At 45.7% G+C, this 19,409-nt stretch overlaps 1 long non-coding RNA gene across 1 annotated transcript; it reads right to left on the reverse strand.

Annotated features, from left to right (window-relative positions):
* Positions 1–7,473: 7,473 nt before the first annotated feature.
* LOC308588468 lies at positions 7,474–18,970 on the reverse strand. The gene is made up of 2 exons (XR_014008797.1): positions 18,721–18,970; positions 7,474–8,688 (listed from the first exon to the last, which is right to left on the reverse strand). It is a non-coding gene; the product is annotated as an uncharacterized lncRNA (long non-coding RNA).
* Between the last annotated feature and the right edge of the window lie 439 nt (positions 18,971–19,409).

The following is a 19,409-nucleotide window of genomic DNA, read 5'->3' on the forward strand; positions in this document are numbered from 1 at the left end:
TGTATGGTAGCCTACCAGAAAGTACATCTCTGCAAAAACAAGGGGCTTGTTGAGCACTTGGCAGGACACACAGATGGTCGGTGGGCCACGTTTAGGATTTCAAAGCGGCTTTGGATTGCAACCTAGATGGGTAATTTGTTTTTGTGTTGCAATTAAAATTGAAATTGAAATGCAAGCTTTTGCTCTAATTTAATTTGCATTGTGGAAATAAACTCACGCCAGGTGGATTGTACTTGTAGCTAAATTATTAAACGCATCAAACCTTGACACCGTTTTATCTACCGGTCTGTCATCAGCCAGCATTTACCTGCCACTATGTAACAAGGAGGTGCTGCTACATGATTAAGGAGGTCTTACTTAACAGAAGTAATTAGATGTGTCCAAAGGGCAATGAAAGAGCATTTGGAGCCGAGAGAGAATCAAGGGGGGGGGCAGGGGCGGGGAGAGAAAGCAGCAGCAACAATCATTTAACTGATATCACCACTAGATGTGTTGTCAACCTCTGGTTACTAAAAGCAAATGTTTGAAAACAACAACTTCAAATTTACAAGTGGAGGCGGTTATACATTCTCAGCAGTTCCTGAAACCAGTACAGTGGTACCTTGGGTTACATACACTTCAGGTTACAGACGCTTCAGGTTACAGACTCTGCTAAAGTGGTGCTTCAGGTTAAGAACAGTTTCAAGTTAAGAACGGACCTACGGAACGAATTAAGTACTTAACCTGAGGTACCACTGTAGTCTCATTCTGATCTTTTCTTAGGATGGACGTATGCACTGCCAGAAAAAGAGGAAATACATTGCACACATACCCCAAAAAAACAAAGTGCAGATTTACATAAAAATGCATATGCTCATTTATAGGGGTGGATGCATATTTTGAAATAACTACTACAATTTAAACAGGAAAGTTGTCAAGACTAGTGACATTTCTGTGGGGTGATCTGCACCTTCCAAACTCTAGATTGGCCTGCATAGCTGCAATCCGGTGCACATTTACTTGGGAGTCAGCCCTATTGAGTTCCACGTCACACATCTGAGTAAATGTGCATAGGATCAGGCTGCAAGAAGCCGCTAAAACACTTGCTGTGAGAAGAGACACCAAAAGGCAGCAGTCAGTCATGGCACCTGGTCTCTCAGTGCAGTCTCCTTCAGCCAGCGCTGCATGGAGATCTGCCTACTTCCTCCTCCATGTTCCTAGATTTAAAAAGGACACGTTTTCCTGTGACATCACACACCCCTCTTGTTACCTTGCCAACCTCCCAAATCTCCTGTCTCTGTCTACTCCTTGAAAGGGGGGGGAATAGCTTTTTGCATTGCCAATGGCCCTCAATGGCCCAGTACAGTGGTACCTCGGGTTACAGACGCTTCAGGTTACAGACTCCGCTAACCAAGAAATAGTACCTCGGGTTAAGAACTTTGCTTCAGGATGAGAACAGAAATTGTGCGGCCGCGGCGCGGCCGCGGCGCGGCAGCAGCAGGAGGCCCCATTAGCTAAAGTGATACCTCAGGTTAAGAACAGTTTCAGGTTAAGAACAGACCTCCAGAACGAATTAAGTTCTTAACCCGAGGTACTACTGTACTTGGTTCCCCATTGTTTTTCTACAGCTCTGCATTCAGCAAGCCTGGCCAGGCTGGTTTGCATAAGCTAACCCAAGCATTTCTTACCCAGGTTCATGGTTCTTACATTCCAGGTTTCTATGCAATATTTTTCTTTACAGCATTGGACTTTCCTTTCGCTTCCAGGCATATCCGCAACTGAGCGACCTTTCGGCCTTGGCACAGCCGCTTCATCAGCTCTGAATCTACTAGTACTTGTCCTCCGCTCTTCCTCAGTAGCATGTTGGACGCCTTCTGACCTCATCTTCCAGCGTCATAACTTTTATATGCTTGTTGTCTTTGTCCATGGAGTTTTCTTGGCAGCAGTGGCGTAGCGTGGGTTGTCAGCACCCGGGGCAAGGCAAGTAATTTGCGCCCCCTAACCCGTGGATTTGCGCCCCCTAACCCTAACCCCCAGATGTTGCGCCCGGTGCGGCCGGCCCCCCCTGCACCCCCCACGCTACGCCACTGCTTGGCAGGGATACTGGAGTGGCTTGCCGGTTCCTGCTCCAGGTGGATCACGTTTGGTCAAAACTCTCCACTATGACCTGTCCATCTTGGGTGGCCCTGCACGGCATAGCTCATAGCTTCTCTGAGTTATTCAAGCCCCTTCGCAACAGCAAGGCAGTGATCCATGAAGGGGATCTAAATGCTACCATTTATTAATTTCTAGCATTAACCCTGGTACCCTAGAACTATGGCAGTATTTTGGGGGCTAACGTCACTTCTTTCCCTTCCTGATTTTTCTTCTTTTAAACAAACAAACAAACAAACCATCAGCTCACGAGCTTTTCCGCAGAAAACACCCACCTATAGCACAAGGGTAATGACAGACTTGTGAGTTGGCAGCCCTGTGATCTGCCCACACACACTTGGTTCCTCGTTGTGGACGTTGTGCAGACTAGTTGACCTTCTTTGCACATCAGGCAGCTCAAAACTGGGTTCTCACCAAAAGCAAGCTCTAGGATTGCAGATCTCTAGGGCGTGCATACTTTCCCATCCTGATGCTTTCCAGATGTTTTGGACCCATCAGCATTTGGAGCCACCAAAGACCCAAAGGTCATCCAGTCTAATCTTCTGAATTAAAGCAGAAAACTCCCTCTCCAAGCAACCTTTTGACCTACGGCACCCAGTGTACAGAACCACACAAGCAGAAACTGGGAGAACCAGTAGCTATGCATGTGGGAGGCAAAGCTGCTGTCTGTCTGATACTGGCACCATTGCTGCTGACCTGGACAGGGCTTGGGTGGGGGTCTGCAGTTGCACCAGAAAGACTGCTGTTGTCAATGCAGCACTCCCACCAGTGCAGCCCCATGGCATGACCCCACTGCCACCCTGCCCCATGCAGGAAAATAGCAGCAACACCAGTGTCAAGAGAGCAGATCTGCTAGGGAGTGTCATTGTAGGGGACGAAGCTTAATTCTTGCATATTTCTTCAGCAACGGTCTTAAAAATATGGTTTTTGGGATGATGAATTCAAATCTGCTATTATTTTTTGAGACTGGGCAGCTTAAGTCTATGTTTGATGAAGCAGCGCATAAGCGGCTTTCGGAAAAGCAAAAATAATAATAATTGCATCTTCTGAAAACGTCAGGTGCAGGCAACTCCTGTTTTAGGTGCAACTGATATCTGTGCAATCGTGCACATGCGCCGAATCCGAAAGCGACCCGGAAACTTCGTAAAGACATCACTAAAATATCACTAAAAGGGCAGAACGGGGGCTGGGCAGAACAGAGTGTTTGCAGGCTTTTTCAATGGGTTTCCGATTTCACCTGATTTTACGCAAATGTGCAATGACCCAGAATGCAATCCCCATGCAAATGGGTTTGCCTGTAATGCTTAATACTACTAATAGTAATATTAATAATACAGGGTGAGTCCTTTAAAAGAGGCCCTGTGGATACAGAGTACACGTGTTCCACGGGGCCTCTTTTAAAAGACTCACCCTGTAATAATAATAACTGCAAGTACTTGGCAATCATTTTTAATGATTTCTGTGCAATTTTACACACATTTTGCTTACCAAGAAGAACAAAATTATATTAATTTAACCATAACATCTTTCAAACTCCCAAGTCACGTTACAAATTTTTAGCACCCCTCACTTGGGGAGTTTGAAAAGTTGAAAAATTCAACGCGCCTTAGCAGCTCTGCAGCTGCACCCCACTGCATTTGCTGCTACCGACGTACAGCATGTCAAAAATGCGCCCGTATGGCACTCCAGATGTTGCTGGACTACAATTCCCATCTGCCCCAGCAAGCATGGGCCATGGTCAGGGATGGTGGGAGTTGCAGTTCAGCAACATCTGGAGGGCCAAAGGTTCCCAATGCCTGCGGTATGACAAGGCGCACTGTACAAGTTTAGCAGTACAAGCAGGAGGGGCCTACCTCCCTTGTCAAAGTTTATCAGTAAGGCTGAGCTGTGGGAAATAAGGCAATATCTTGCTCCTGATTCACTAATGCACGTGCATCATTGCATTGTGCACCATTTGATTCTATGAATTGAGTATCGCAATGAAGGCGTGGTAAGGAGGCATGAAATCTCCTGTCTGTGGTGCAATATTTGTGATAGCTCGATTCACGATTGCTAACTCTCACATAAAAACCAACACCTGGAATTGGCTCAAACATGCATGCCCTTCACTTGAAGGCTCAACACTTCATTATTGTCATTTGTGAAGTGATTTCACTGAAAACTGTGGCAATAAGACACTTTTGCTCCATTGTATTTTTATAGGTCTCGCGATTACAAAACAAACATGCAAAGCAAGGTTGTTGACCCTCTTTCCCAGCCAGTGTATCATCCATTTGCTTTCATCCAGAACAGACCCAACGTCAGAAAGCTAACTCAACTAAAAATATTGCAATTGAGGCAATGCAAAATGGGTGACAGTTTCAACTTTGGTGTGTTAGATCAGAGATTGCCTGTTCACATATGCCTGTTGTCACTTGATATTGCAATCATCAGAGGCGGGTCAATTCACACATCTAGAGAGAGAGCCAGAGTGGTTTGTGTTGAACTGTGGAACCTGTCTCCTGGGAGATCTGGGTTCAAATCCCCACTCATCTCTGAAGCTCACTGGGTGACCTTGGGCCAGTCCCTGTCTTTCAGCCTAACCTACCTCACAGGGTTGTTGTGAGAATAAAATGGGGAGGGTGCCACCTTGATCTGCTTGAGATATATATGTAATAATGAATATAATTTTTTAAAAACACAGAGCAGGCTACTTGATTTCTCAACACTTGAGTCTTGTACGCTTGATGACAGGCAGCTGAGGATCAAACTATGCATGAATGTGGAAGAACCAGGATTGGATCCGTTAATTATTATTATTTTTCAGCTGCAATGAAATGCAGCTGTGGAGCCTCTATCCCCTCCTCCAGTGGTACAAACAGCAGCTGGAAGGAAATGACACATATGCGAAGAATTAAACAACCCTTCTCCTGCTGTGATCAGATTTGCAGTTGCACCCTCATCCGCTGCAGTATTTCTCTGTTTTGTTTAAGGAAGGTTTGAAATTCAATCACATGTTTTCCATGTAATGTGCAGTTTGGCCCTAAATGCATGGCATCATGACTCCTTTGAAAAGCGTTGCATCTGCAGGGCTGTATGTGGTGATTAAAGGCACTAAGTCTGTGATGGCTCATTCATGCCAGCTGATCGTCACTTGATGTTGTAGTCGTGATGAACATGCATGTGTTGACCAGCCCAAAGAGACCCACGAATGACCATTTATGGGTCAAACTGGACAATGCCTCTTTCCTATGTGGGAAAATGATTGCTTGTACATAAGAGCATGAGCAGAGTTCTTATTATTGCAGAGTGATTTTACAGCACGAGATATTGCTAAGAGCATGATGAGCACGTGAACACCTCATGCTAGACCAAATGATTGGTTAACGTAGCATGGCCTGATGCTCGTGTGGTCTAGTGCGATGGTCCTTATCTGCTGAGAGAGAACAAATTGCTTTGCTTGTATTTTGTATCTTTCTGACTTCACACAATAAAGGCTGTGCTGGAGTAGCTCTAAAGGAGCAAGAGCGGCCATATTTCTTCAACCTATCTTGGTGTGAGACTGATTTCTTCGGATGTCGAGCTGGCACTCGACATTCCTATCTGCCCCACCTGTGTGGAGAAAACCAGGGAGCAAGCTTCCCCCTGATTCCTCTAGGCCATAGTGCTTGAATCTGACCAATACTCATGAAGCCCATTCCCAGACTACGTGCCCAATGATCAGATTCCATCTGGGAAATATACTACACCAAATCAGCTTCCAAGCATTGGATGTAACTGTTGCAAACTGTTATTTACTCATTATGAACCCTGTGAGGTAGCTCGGGTCAATAGATAGTGGCTGAGCTCAGGTCACCCAGAATAACATTCCCTAATATGTGGCTGAGTAGGGTGGCGCTGTGGGTTAAACCACAGAGCCTAGGGCTTGCCGATCAGAAGGCCGGCGGTTCGAATCCCCGCGATGGGGTAAGCTCTCGTTGCTCGGTCCCTGCTCCTGCCAACCTAGCAGTTCGAAAGCACGAAGTGCAAGTAGATAAATAGCTACCGCTCCCGCAGGAAGGTAAACGGAGTTTCCATGCGCTGCTCTGGTTCGCCAGAAGCAGCTCAGTCATGCTGGCCACATGACCCGGAAGCTGTACGCCGGCTCCCTCGGCCAATAAAGTGAGATGAGTGCCGTAACCCCAGAGTCGGCCACAACTGGACCTTCGGTTCAGGGGTCCCTTTACCCCTAGGGATTTGAACCTGCATCTTCAATCCCCATCCATCCTTCTCAACACAACACCACACGGGCTCACCAGTCTTACAGCCTTTGGATTCCACTATATGTGCTATGCTTATTGTTATTTGGATTGCAAGGGGAAGTTTATCAGATAAATCTTTTCCCCTGCCCTCTCCAGACTGTGACCTTCCCCACAGAAAATTTGCACACACACAGAGAGAGAGAGAATGCAAATATTATTACTAACAACAATAATAGTAAACATAACTGTGCACAATGTGTAGTTTGACCCTCATTTCGATAGCCAAGGATGCCAGAAACTGGAGTTGGGAAACATTAGCTTCCCCTCTGTGAACATTAGGGGTGGAGAACCCCTGGCTCAGAAGCCAAATGCAGACCCCCAGGCCTCTGTACTTGGTCCTCAGGACTCTCTACAGGCTACACCCCCTCTCACAGGCCACACCCTCCTTGAATCCTTTTCCTTGGCTTGGAATGTGCTCATAAACAGAAGTGTTTGGTGGTCTGGTGACGCTTTCTTCACCTGTCACCTGCATCACTGCGGGATACTTGGCGGGAGAGCAGAAGGTGATGCTGAGGTCAGTGCAGCGCAAACAGTTCCTGATTGGCTCTGCCACTGCGTTTGCACCACACTGACCTCATCACCCCCTCAACCCTCCCACAGTCCCTCCTGGTGCACCACACTGAAGCCGGCGATGGGAAATCAGGCAAGCTCCACTGCCCCACTCCAGTGATCACTGACTGCTTGTAAAATGCGATAATGCCTCTTGCTTGCCTGGAAGGAGAATGGAGAGGTATGTGGGTGGGTAGAAAGATCAGACTTGTGACCAGGTGGAATGTAGTCTATGGTGCAAAGGTAAGGATCATGTCCCTTGCTCTGCTGGCATTTGTATCAAGGGCCAACCAACACTGGTATGTTGCCCCTGGAAGGTTGTGCATGAGGGAATGTGGCCCTTGGGATGAAAAAGGCTCTGATAAGGTGCATAGGATCAGATTTAGGATGAGGATTCCTCTTAACTGCCCTAGCACGAATGCACTGAGTTTATTTTACTTATGTCACAAAATGTATATACCCCTGGATTGTAAGTAGAACCTGTAAGCAGTTTATGGAAAATAATCGATGATAATAATAATAATAATAATTTATTTATACCCCGCCCATCAGGCTGATAAAACATCAAACATTAAAAATTTCCCTAAACAGGGCTGCCTTCAGATGTCTTCTAAACGTCGGAGAGTTCTTTATTTCCTTGACATTTGGAGGGATGGTGTTACACAGGGTGGGCACTACTACTAAGAAGGCCCTCTGCTTGGTTCTCTGTAATCTCACTTCTTGCAGTGAGGGAATTGCCAGAAGGCCCTCGGAGCTGGACCTCAGTGTCTGGGCTGAACAATGGGGTGGAGACACACCTTCCAGGAATAACTGGAATCACAGAATTATATAATCATAGAATTGTAGAGTTGGAAGGAATCCTGAGGGTCATCTAATCCAACCCCCTGCAGGAATCTCAGCTAAAGCATTGGTGACAGATGGCCATCCAAGTCTACTTAAAAACCTCCAAGGAAGGAGAGTCCACAACCTCCCGAGGGAGTCTGTTCCAATGTGAACAGCTCTTACTGTCAGAAAGTTCTTCCTGATGTTTAGTCGGAATCTCCTTTCTTGCAACTTGAAGCCATTGGTTCGAGTCCAGAGAAGGAGAAAAAAAGCTTTTCCCCTCTTCCATGTGACAGCCCTTGAGATATTTGAAGGTGGCGTTCATATCTCCTCTCAGTCTCCTCTTTTCCAGACTAAACATACCCAGCTCCTTCAACCGTTCCTCACAAGGCTTGGTTTCCAGACCTTTGATCATCTTGGTTGCCTTCCTCTGCACACGTTCCAGCTTGTCAACATCCTTCTTAAATTGTGGTGCCCAGAACTGGACACAGTATTCCAGGTGTGCTCTGACCAAGGAAGAATAAAGTAGTACGATGACTTCTGGATGATGGATTTCCCCCTAACTTTCCAGGTGCTTTTCTGCCCCTTCTGAAATCCATGTTGGTGCATCCGCCTTTCTTTCCATGCACTTTTGACTTGCTTTTGACTTGCTTTCACTTCAAAACCACACATGGTGCCCCCCCCCATGCCTTGGGGCTGAGGACCAAGCTCAGAAACTGTCCCCACTCTGTGGGCGTCAGAAGTTACTGGCGGCTCGCAGCGACTCTGCTCTCACCGGAGTCTGGCTTTATGGGCATGGCCTCGAGATGTTTCCCTCCACTTAATTAAAGAGACTGATAAGTATCTAGGTGGAGTTTGCAGATGCGTCCAGAACGAGTTAGCAGCTTAGGCTGGTTCACTGCGCCTATTGTTGAAAGCCAAGATATAATATCAGATTAGTGTGCTATATGTGCCTATTATAACTCTATGTCATCATTCTACATGACATCTTATAATTAAAGCTGGAGCTGGAAACGAAATCGTTTGACATGGGATGTGTTGCCTTAAATGCTTTCGTGGCCAGCGAGGGCTCTGGGTGTCTCGTTTTAACCCCTCGCACCACTGCGCATGTCTGCTTATCGAGAGCTCTTTTGCTCGGTCTATGTATTTCAGCACACTTAGGAGAGGGAGAGATTTGGAGCTGGTGCACTCAGGTGAATAGGAAGAAGAAGAAGAAGTGAGGACCAGGTGCAGCCCATCATTTCCCAAGGCAAAGCTTATCTGATAGGTGTGTGGGAGAAAGCTGGAAGGATTAAAATCATTCCAGACATGGGAAGAAAAGAAAGTGCCATTGTCCTGGAAGCTTCCTTTTTCTCTTTAGTTCTCCTTGGCTGGAATATTCCCTTGAACTCCAATAATGTTGTTTGTGTGGAGGTTAGAGAGGGGTGTGTTCGTGTGTGTGCATGTATGTGTAAAGTAACATAACATACAGAGATAAAATTTACATGTGCTACTCTGGCCACCTTTGCCTCTGGCCCCACCCAACAGTGGCAGGCAACCCCTGGAGGGTTCCCATGGGCTAAGAAGATTTCCTAACCCCTGGTATGAAGCTGCAAGAGGCCACCGCCTAGCTAAGGATACCCAAATCTGGGTGTGGTCAGTGCATGGATGTGGGGAGACTGCCTGGGAACTACATGTAGGTTCTGCAGTCTTGGGTTCCATCGAAAAAATCTGGGAGAGAGGGGAGACGCCAGCAGAATTTAGGGATGCCAAAATTATCAGTCTCTTTTTTTAAAAAAAGGTGACAGAATGGATTGCAGAACTATCGTGGCATCTCTTTATTAGCTGCGGCTGGCAAAATTCTTGCAAGGATCTTGGCAAGCTATCTCTTAACAATACCCAAGGCGACCCTTCCTGAATCCCAAAATGGTTTTAGGCCTTCTAGGGGGGCAGTGGACATGATTTTCACCGCACAAAAGCTTCAAGAAAAACGAGAGAGCAAAACCAGCCCCTGCATCGATCAGAAGGTCAGCTGTTCAAATCCCTGCGATGGGGTGAGCTCCCATTGCTTGGTCCCAGCTCCTGCCATCCTAGCAGTTTGTAAGCACATCAAAGTGCAAGTAGATACCTTCCAGTGGGAAGGTAAATGGCATTTCCGTGCACTGCTCTGGTTTCAGTGTTCCGTTGCGCCAGAAGCGGCTTAGTCATGCTGGACACATGACCTGGAAAAACTGTCTGCGGACAAACACTGGCTCCCTCGGTCTGTAAAGCGAGATGAGCGCTGCAACCCCAGAGTTGTCTGCAACTGGACTTAACTGTCAGGGGTCCTTTACCTTTACCTTTAAGGCCTTTGACACTGTAAATCGTAATGCCCTGTGGACTGTCCTTCTGAAAATTGGCTGCCCAATTTGTGAACATCATTCAGCTCCTCCATCATAATATGACACAAATGCAAGAAAATACAAATGTAGGGAAATTAATAGATTAGGATATAAACGTAAGAAAATAAACAAATATTTGACGCATCTGGGAAATTCTCCTTCCTCCTTTGGGCACCTCTGAACAGCACACTTCCACATCTACATATGTTATATAGGGTTGCCACCTGTCCTGTATAGTACAAGATAGCATTTTACACTGAAATACGGGACTATGTCCTGTATTGATACAGTTTTGTCCTGTATTTCAAGTCTTCTCTCTCTCTCTCTCTCTCTCTCTCTCTCTCTCTCTCTCTATCTATCTCTATCTATCTATCTATCTATCTATCTATCTCTATCTCTCTATCTCTCTATCTCTCTCTGCCAAGTTAGGGATACTCTCCAAATGCATCTATTTGAAAGCATGTGTGAAAGGTCATGTGTTTAAGCTCTCGGACATAACAGAGGCTCATTTATGGTTAGTCCAGTGTGATGAACTCTACACATGAGCAGAGATCATCACATCACATTTTCTGTGTTGAGCCTTGCATTGCAAATACGTTCTGCTGTGCTCTAATGGGCCCTGGCTCAAATGCAACAATTAATTGCAATACTTTTTCCCCCTTCAGATTTAGAGAAAAGGGTGTTTTGGATCAGGAATAGTTAAATGCAACTCCCCTGTTCCTTTTTTTATATATCTACCTGTGCTCTCTTCGTGTAAAAGGGGAAGGAGGAATAATCTGAAAAGTCACATGGCATAATGAAGAATACTGAGTAAACCCTCACAAAAATTCCATACCCACTACGTTATGGGACATCTTCAGGAGAAGAAAGGGCTAAGGAGCAAACCCTTCAAAAATCCTGAGTGCAGCCCCTAAGATGGATGGCAGGAGACACTGGGGCAGCAGATCCCAACGTAGATCTCTATTGATTGATTGAACTGACTGACTGATTGATTGATTGATTGATTGCAAATACAATAGACGGTTGGGTTGCGAACGTGATCCATGCAGGATGCACGTTCACAACCCGCAGGGTCCGCAACCCGTAGCGGCGTGTCTGCGCACGTGCGGGTTGCGATTCGGTGCGTCTGCGCATGCGCAAAGCACGATTTAGCACGTCTGTGCATGCGTGACCGCCGAAACCCGGAAATAACCTGTTCTGGTACTTCCGGGTTTCGGCGGTCCGTAACCCGAAGAAACACAACCTGAAGCGTCTGTAACCCGAGGTATAATTGTACATACAAATCAAAACTTACAAACTTGAAAAAGAGAAAAGAAATTAAGAAAGAAAAACAGAAACATAAATAACTATCATACACCGATATAGTTAAATCGTAATAAAGAAAAAAGAAATCATAAATAAAATGGCATTAAGTCATTCATTATTAATCTAATGCTTTACAGATCAAACACATATGTTTTAAACAATTACCTCTTCCATGTCCCTAAGGTGGGTGGCAGAAGAGACAGGGCCAGCAGATCCCAACGTAGATCTTTACCACCCTTGTTCCTGATACAGATCTTCACTCACCCCTTCTTCCCTGGTGGGGAGGAGGGTACCATTTTGTGACTCACCTCAGGTGTGGAAATGTCTTGAGCCAGCCCCAGCTTTCAGAGACCTTGGAGAGTCGTGCTTTCTGTCCAGAAACACAGCTTGGAGTTGACAAATTATAAAGGGGAAGGGGAAGAAGGGAAGGTGATGCTGGAAAGCTATATTGTCCCCACCCAAGATTGGTGGTTTGTTTGTTTCCTTGTTTGCTTTGGCCGGTGTATTCTGCAACATGTCACTGGTGCATTATTGTTGGCATCTGTCTGTCTCGGGAGACAATGGAAGAGTGCCTTCAGGGGCAAAGTCAAAATTTTGGAGAGTTACAATGCCTGCTGGGGCTGCAGAGACTGATATGGGAGAGACATGTTTTATTGCAGGTGGGGCAGATGAAGACATCCAGTTTTCCTGCTACAGGTGCGCCATGGTGTTTTTTCTCTCTCTGTGCTTCTCCCAGCATTTATGGATCTGTAGTGGATTTATACTGGACTGTCCACACATCACTCTGCTTTGTCAGTTGTTCTGCAATGGGTACCCGGCGTTATTGCAAGGTTGCTACATGGAGGGGGGGCACTCTTGCACTATAGTGTATCAAAAGCAAGACATTCTCCTTCCCCCCGCTCCCGGCTGCACATTAGTGGTATGAAAAGTTTAAATGATAGTTTTAGGTTATATGTTAGTGACTAAGTTTCAATTTATATATTTTTAAACTGTTGCTATATCTGTACTGAGAAAAGCAATGACAAACCTAGACAGCATCTTAAAAAGCAGAGACATCACCTTGCCGACAAAGGTCTGTATAGTTAAAGCCATGGTTTTCCCAGTAGTGATGTATGGAAGTGAGAGCTGGACCATAAAGAAGGCTGATCGCCGAAGAATTGATGCTTTTGAATTATGGTGCTGGAGGAGACTCTTGAGAGTCCCATGGACTGCAAGAAGATCAAACCTCTCCATTCTTAAGGAAATCAGCCCTGAGTGCTCACTGGAAGGACACATCCTGAAGCTGAGGCTCCAATACTTTGGCCACCTCATGAGAAGAGAAGACTCCCTGGAAAAGACCCTGATGTTCGGAAAGATTGAGGGCACAAGGAGAAGGGGACGACAGAGGACGAGATGGCTGGACAGTGTTCTTGAAGCTGCCAGCATGAGTTTGACCAAGCTGTTGGAGGCAGTGGAAGACAGGAGTGCCTGGGGTGCTCTGGTCCATGGGGTCACGAAGAGTCGGACACAACTAAACAACTAAACAACAACAATATCTGTATTGTCCCTGTTATACCTAATTGCAAATTCAAATGTATCCCTATCGTGTTTTATGACTTCCTTGATATTGTATGTGGGCTGGAACTGGTCTGTGACCGAAATAATAGAATTCATTCATTCAAAGTTCCAAGATTTCAGCAATCTACAGGACATGCACTGGTTAGAAACAAAGCCACATGTCTGCCCCAAACATTTTGCAATCACAAACAGTATTGAAATTGGCAGCACGTCTAATTGCCCTGATACCATCAGCACAAATAATCATGAATGGATTAAAAAAAATAAAAATTCAGGAGGGGTCTCTTGTCTAGGCCCTTTGCAAAAAAAGGCACCCCGCACCTGTGCTTTTGAAGAGCAGGCAAGAGTTTACCTAGACTGCAAGAAGACACCAGCTATTTGCTAATGTGTTCATGGGGGGCATCAGGTCTTGCATTTCTTCTTGAGAATGGATTCCCAGTTTAGATGGGCAGAAGATCCATTCCAATGACTTCCAAGGTCATTCCAAGGCTTCCACATTTGAAGGGCCATCAATCTGCATTCTTGTTCTTTGAGGGAAAGCAATGCTTGCTAATACAGTGATACCTCGGGTTACAGACGCTTCAGGTTACAGACGCTTCAGATTACAGACCCCGCTAACCCAGAAATAGTACCTCGGGTTAAGAACTTTGCTTCAAGATGAGAACAGAAATTGCGTGGCAGCGGGAGGCCCCATTAGCTAAAGTGGTACCCCAGGTTAAGAACAGTTTCAGGTTAAGAACGGACCTCCAGAACGAATTAAGTTCTTAACCTGAGGTACCACTGTAAGACAGCTTGACTTTGTTGCTTGAGGGGCAGATCCACAGCATACATTCAGAGCACATTCAGTGAACGGTGATAGCACGTAATCTCTGGTCTGCGACCATAACAAATCGGTTAATTCATTATAGAGCATGACTTCTTCCAAAGAACCATGGGAACTGTAGTTTTCCTCAACACGGTACTACAATTCCCAGCACCTTTAACAAACTACAGTTCCCAGGATTATTTTGCTGGGAAGCCATCTGCTTTGAATGTGCATTAGATGTACTTTAAATGTATGGTGTGGATCTGCCCTCATTACATGGAGCATTATATTCTCTGCCACAAATATCCCATGTTGATTCCCCTGTACTAGCATTTTTCATTCTCAGTTTACACAACCATTCAGTTGTTGATCTGTATTATATGCACATCAGAACAACGAGCCAAGCTAAACAAGAGTGGGAAATGCCATCTCCTGATTTCTGTTTTTAGCAAAGCTCAGGCGCAGTGTCAGAAGTCTGTGAATTTCACTGGAGCTGTGAGTGTGGTGGCAGTGGTGGACATTTTCCATATTTGCTGTTTTTAAATCAAGACCCCAGCTACTTTTCTTCCTTCAAAGAAAGCATACAGCAACCCATTTTCTTTTCCCCTTCAGGAGAGAAAGCAGCCAGGAAGGGTGGGGGCAGATTTTGATCAGGAAGACTTGGGCAAGAAGTCCAAAAAAAAAGGAGCCCACCCTTCCTGTAGCTTGAACTTCAACTTATTTGAGCATCACAAGAAAACGTTTTACGAAGACATACTCTGCTGCAGAATTTAGCACTCTAGATAACTCAAGTAGCAGAGTCAGTTTGCATATAGCAAGAACGGATTGCTTTTGTTTTAATCCCAAACACACCAGCAGCAGCCAATGCATTTTGCAACTTAGGTATGCTATTTTCCTGCTCTGCAAAAATGTGTTTTAAGAAACAAAACTAAGCAAAACAAAAAACAAAACAATGTAAAACTTGGGGCTGCCCTGCTAATTTCTCTGAGGATTAAACTGTCTCTCCTTTGCCAAGAGCTTTCTTTCAAGCTGTGTTTACTGAAACCCAATCAATCATAGTTGCCCCACTTTGTTTGATGAGTCAAGCAGAATTACAGAGAGGGTTTATTGCTATTACATGCTGTCACTGTACAGTGTATTATTAGGTACTTAATAAAACTGTGACTATTCCCACCAGCCTATGGAATGTCCTGCAGCCTAAGGGGAAGGCAACTAGGCTGGAGGGCTGACAGCAAAACTAGCAGTGTGCGCGTGCGATAACACATGAGACACTCTCATATAATTTTGGACCAAATTTTGGCCGGTCATTTCAGAACACAAACACACCACTGAAGGGAAAAAAGGAAAAGAAACAAAATTACAAATCCCCCTTTTACCCAGCCTGAAGGCATATTTCAGATGGGAGCAATAGTAGCAAAGTTCATTCAGGACGCATTTTGCAAGCTACAATTGTTTCAGCCTTCAGAGATTTTGGAGGCGGACCAAGAGCTCTGCTAGAGCATGCGTAGGCAAACTAAGGCCCGGAGACCAGATCCGGCCCAATTGCCTTCTAAATCCGGCCCACGGATGGTCCGGGAATCAGCTTGTTTTTACATGAGTAGAATGTATCCTTTTATTTAAAATGCATCTCTGGGTTATTTGTGGGGCCTGCCTGGTGTTTTTACATGAGTAGAATGTGTGCTTTTATTTAAAATGCATCTCTGGGTTATTTGTGGGGCATAGGAATTTGTTCATTTCCCCTCCCCCAAAATATAGTCCGGTCCCTCACAAGGTCTGAGGGTCAGTGGACCGGCCCCCTGCTGAAAAAGTTTGCTGGCCCCTGTGCTAGAGGAACACAAGTTGTGGCTTTTCTCCACTCCTATCTTGGGTGCATAGATGGTTATCAGTGGCTTAAGCTTAGGAGGTGTGTTAAATCACCATCACTGGCAGCAACTGAAGGACCTGGAGCAGCTCCTTGTCCTTACCGGAGGGTGTTGCTCAGCAGCAAATGAGACAAGGTAATTTAAGGTTGCATCCAGATAGTGGGCAGCACCTAGCACGGGCCAATAATAAGTGGACAGGGTGTCCTCCTCTGCTGCCATCTCAGGACTAAATCAAGCAGCAAAGTTCACACCATGCATTCTCGAAGAAGCACAGTCCTGTTATATATATGTGTGTGTGTGTGTGTGTGTGTGTGTGTGTGTGTGTGTGTGTGTGTGTGTTTTGAAACTACAGCTCTGTGCAGTTCAAAAGCTCATATGCACCATTGTCCTAATAATAATAAAAAGTTTCAGTTGCAGATAGGTAGCCGTGTTGGTCTGCCATAGTCAAAATAAAAAATTCCTTCCAGTAGCACCTTAAAGACCAACTAAGTTAGTTCTTGGTATGAGCTTTCGTGTGCATGCACACTTCTTCAGATACACTGTGAATCTGAAGAAGTGTATCTGAAGAAGTGTGCATGCACACGAAAGCTCATACCAAGAACCAACTTAGTTGGTCTTTAAGGTGCTACTGGAAGGAATTTTTTATTTTTAATAAAAAGTTTGTCTTTTCTCCTTCCCAAGCCGCAACAGCTGAGGATCTTCACTTGTGAGTAAGAAAGCTGTCTTTATTCAGGCAAGTAGCGGTAGCAGCTCAGCAGTATACCTGCCCAAATCGTAAGATCCTCTTCAGAGGCCCTGCTCCCTGTGTCCTCTGCCCAGTGAAGTCAGATGAGTGGCTAATACAGAGAGGGCCTTGTCAGTGTTGGCACCCTGGCTGTGGAGCAGCCTCCTCCCATTTCAGCCTCCTCCCATTTCATCAGCCGCTACTGCTTCTCCCCGAGGCCATTTCCTCAGAGGAATATAGTACAATATAGTGCTAGCATTTTATAGCTATACAGTGGGAACAGGGTTGATTCTAGGAAGTGGGAGAGTTGGGAGGCTTCTTTGCTCTCAGAAAGAATCACAAATCCCTGGTTTATAGTGCGGGGGGCGGGGGGTGTTAAAAAATTCACAGCATTCTCCTGCCCAAGCCTATCCCAGGGTGCTTATTCTAAGCTGTTAGAGACTTGGAATTGTAGAGCTGGAAGGGACTATGAGGACCATTTAGTCCAACTCCCTGCAGTGCAGGAATGTTTTGCCCAATGTGGGGCTCAAACCCACGACCCTGCAATTAGAAGTCTCATGCTTTACCAGCTGAGCTATCTCTCAGGACTTCACAAGGTTAATTCAGCTTAATTGATAATTCAGCATTTTGTACATCCTGGGTTTTAAGCATTATTATTTTTGTTTAATTTGCAAATACAGTCATACTTCGGGTTACAGATTCTTCAGGTTGCGTTTTTTCGGGTTACGGACGCACCGAAACCCGGAAGTACCGGAACGGGTTACTTCTGGGTTTCAGCAGTTGCGCATGCGCAGAAGCGCTAAATCGCGCTTTATGCATGTGCAGAAGCGCCAAATCGCAACCCGCACTTGCGCAAACGCGGCACTGCGGGTTGCAAATGCTGCGGGTTGCGAACGTGCCTCCCGCACGGATCACGTTCGCAACCCGAGCATCCACTGTACTTCTGTGTAACTAAGTAATCCCCTGCTCCTATTTATTGTTGTGTTGCAGTTGTTGTAGAGTAACCCTTTTTCACCTACAAACTGAGAGACACTTGACTCCCCGAATTTTCTGTTGGTAGACTGATAATACAAATTAACATTCAGAGTGCTCAGAAGAACACATATCTCAGTGATCATTGCAACAATTCAAGGATCATGATTCTCATATCATAAGGTAAAGGGTAAAGGGACCCCTGGCCATTAGGTCCAGTCGTGACTGACTCTGGGGTTGCGGCGCTCATCTCGCTTTATTGGCTGAAGGAGCCGGCGTACAGCTTCCGGGTCATGTGGCCAGCATGACTAAGCCGCTTCTGGCAAACCAGAGCAGCGCACGGAAACGCCGTTTACCTTCCCGCCGGAACGGTACCTATTTATCTACTTGCACTTTGACATGCTTTCGAACTGCTAGGTTGGCAGGAGAAGGGACCGAGCAACGGGAGCTCACCCCGTCGCGGGGATTCAAACCACCGACCTTCTGATCGGCAAGTCCTAGGCTCTGTGGTTTAACTCACAGCGCCACCCGCATCCCATTCTCATATCATAGGTAAAGGTAAATGACCCCTGGATGGTTAAGTCCAGTCAAAGGCAACAATGGGGTGTGGCACTCATCTCGCTTCAGGCCTCAAATTATAGCTCATATTGTAGAGTGGATGTTGAGAGATGGTTTATAAGCCAAGTGCTACCTAATGCATTCCTGGACAGAAAGAGATTTGGAACCAGGGATGCTCATGCTTTTAGCCACAACAGCAAGACATCTCTTTAGGATTCTAGTTACCCAGTAAGCAGTGCTGCCCAAGCCCACTCTGCACTGCCGGCCGCTACTGGTGGCCAAACAAACCATGGAAGAAAGCTATGTTCTCATGTAAGTGAAAACAAACCCAAACTTTGGCTTCAGACTGTGGTTTGTTGGCAGCAAATAAGCCATAGTTAAGCTGTGCTGGGCAGATGTTAAGCCATGACTGAATAAACTATAGCTTAATAAATTGTGGCTTAGTGTTGTAGAAACTAGGCCAATGCTGTGCTCATTGGGTTGGTGGCTGGACTTAATAAAAAGAAGCATCACATACTCGTATGCTTTCTCCGTCTGGCTGATTGTTGCTGCGGGTCTCAAGCCACTCACACCTCTCCCAGGCCCAGATTTAAAACTTATAACCCTGAATTTGCTTACATTCTCCTACGATAAGTGTTGAGGAGCCATTATTGATATCTCTGATGCTCTTGGGTCAATACTAGGTAGGTCATCGTTCCAATTTCAAGTGAGCTCTTCCAGCCAATGGTGCCTTTGATGGCCACGTAGTCACAAACCCGAACAACCATCAGGGTATGGGAATGGAGTCAGTCACCATTTCCAGAAGATGATAGTGCAGGGGGCAAAAGGCCAGACTGTCGCTCAGCTGGTGGGGTTTTGCCCATGATGAAACGCTCGTTACGTAGGAAGGTGATTCATGCCCTTTCCCATCTGCCCCAGCCTGTCTCCACTTCCTCAAAGTAGATGCCATGGAGCCTCAAGAATGAATGACAAGCCCTTCAAAGGGTAATTCCCACTTTGAGGCAGAAGGGATTGCGACACTCTGAAGCCGTGGATTTCTTCCCTTTGCTTTGGGTGACTTTGAAAACGATAAGTAGAATCCCAGCCTGTTTTGCATGGAGGGAGAGGTCCAGAAGAGTCACCGTATTTATCATTTATTTATTAAGATTACGTTTATCTCACCCTTCAACAGACAATGCCAGGGTAGGCTATAATACAGTAAAGTCCACAATTACGCAAGGGTCACATTCCGGGGATCAGACGTAAAGCCAAAACTGTGCATAGTCAAATTGCATTCGGTTCAATGATGGGTGGGATTGCCGAAGCTTTTTTCCTGGATGCCCACCCCGTTTCCACTCCCTTTTCTAATTTTTTAAACATTTTTGCCAAGCGCATAAAACACACAAGTTAAATGTGCGTAAGTTGTGGGCTTATTGTACAATTAAAAGGCAAAAACGGATCCAGTACAATTTTAAAATAGTAGATAGAACACAGCACATCATT

The sequence above is a fragment of the Podarcis bocagei genome (assembly GCF_964188305.1).
Source record: "Podarcis bocagei genome assembly, chromosome: 5".
Classification (NCBI taxonomy): domain Eukaryota; kingdom Metazoa; phylum Chordata; class Lepidosauria; order Squamata; family Lacertidae; genus Podarcis; species Podarcis bocagei.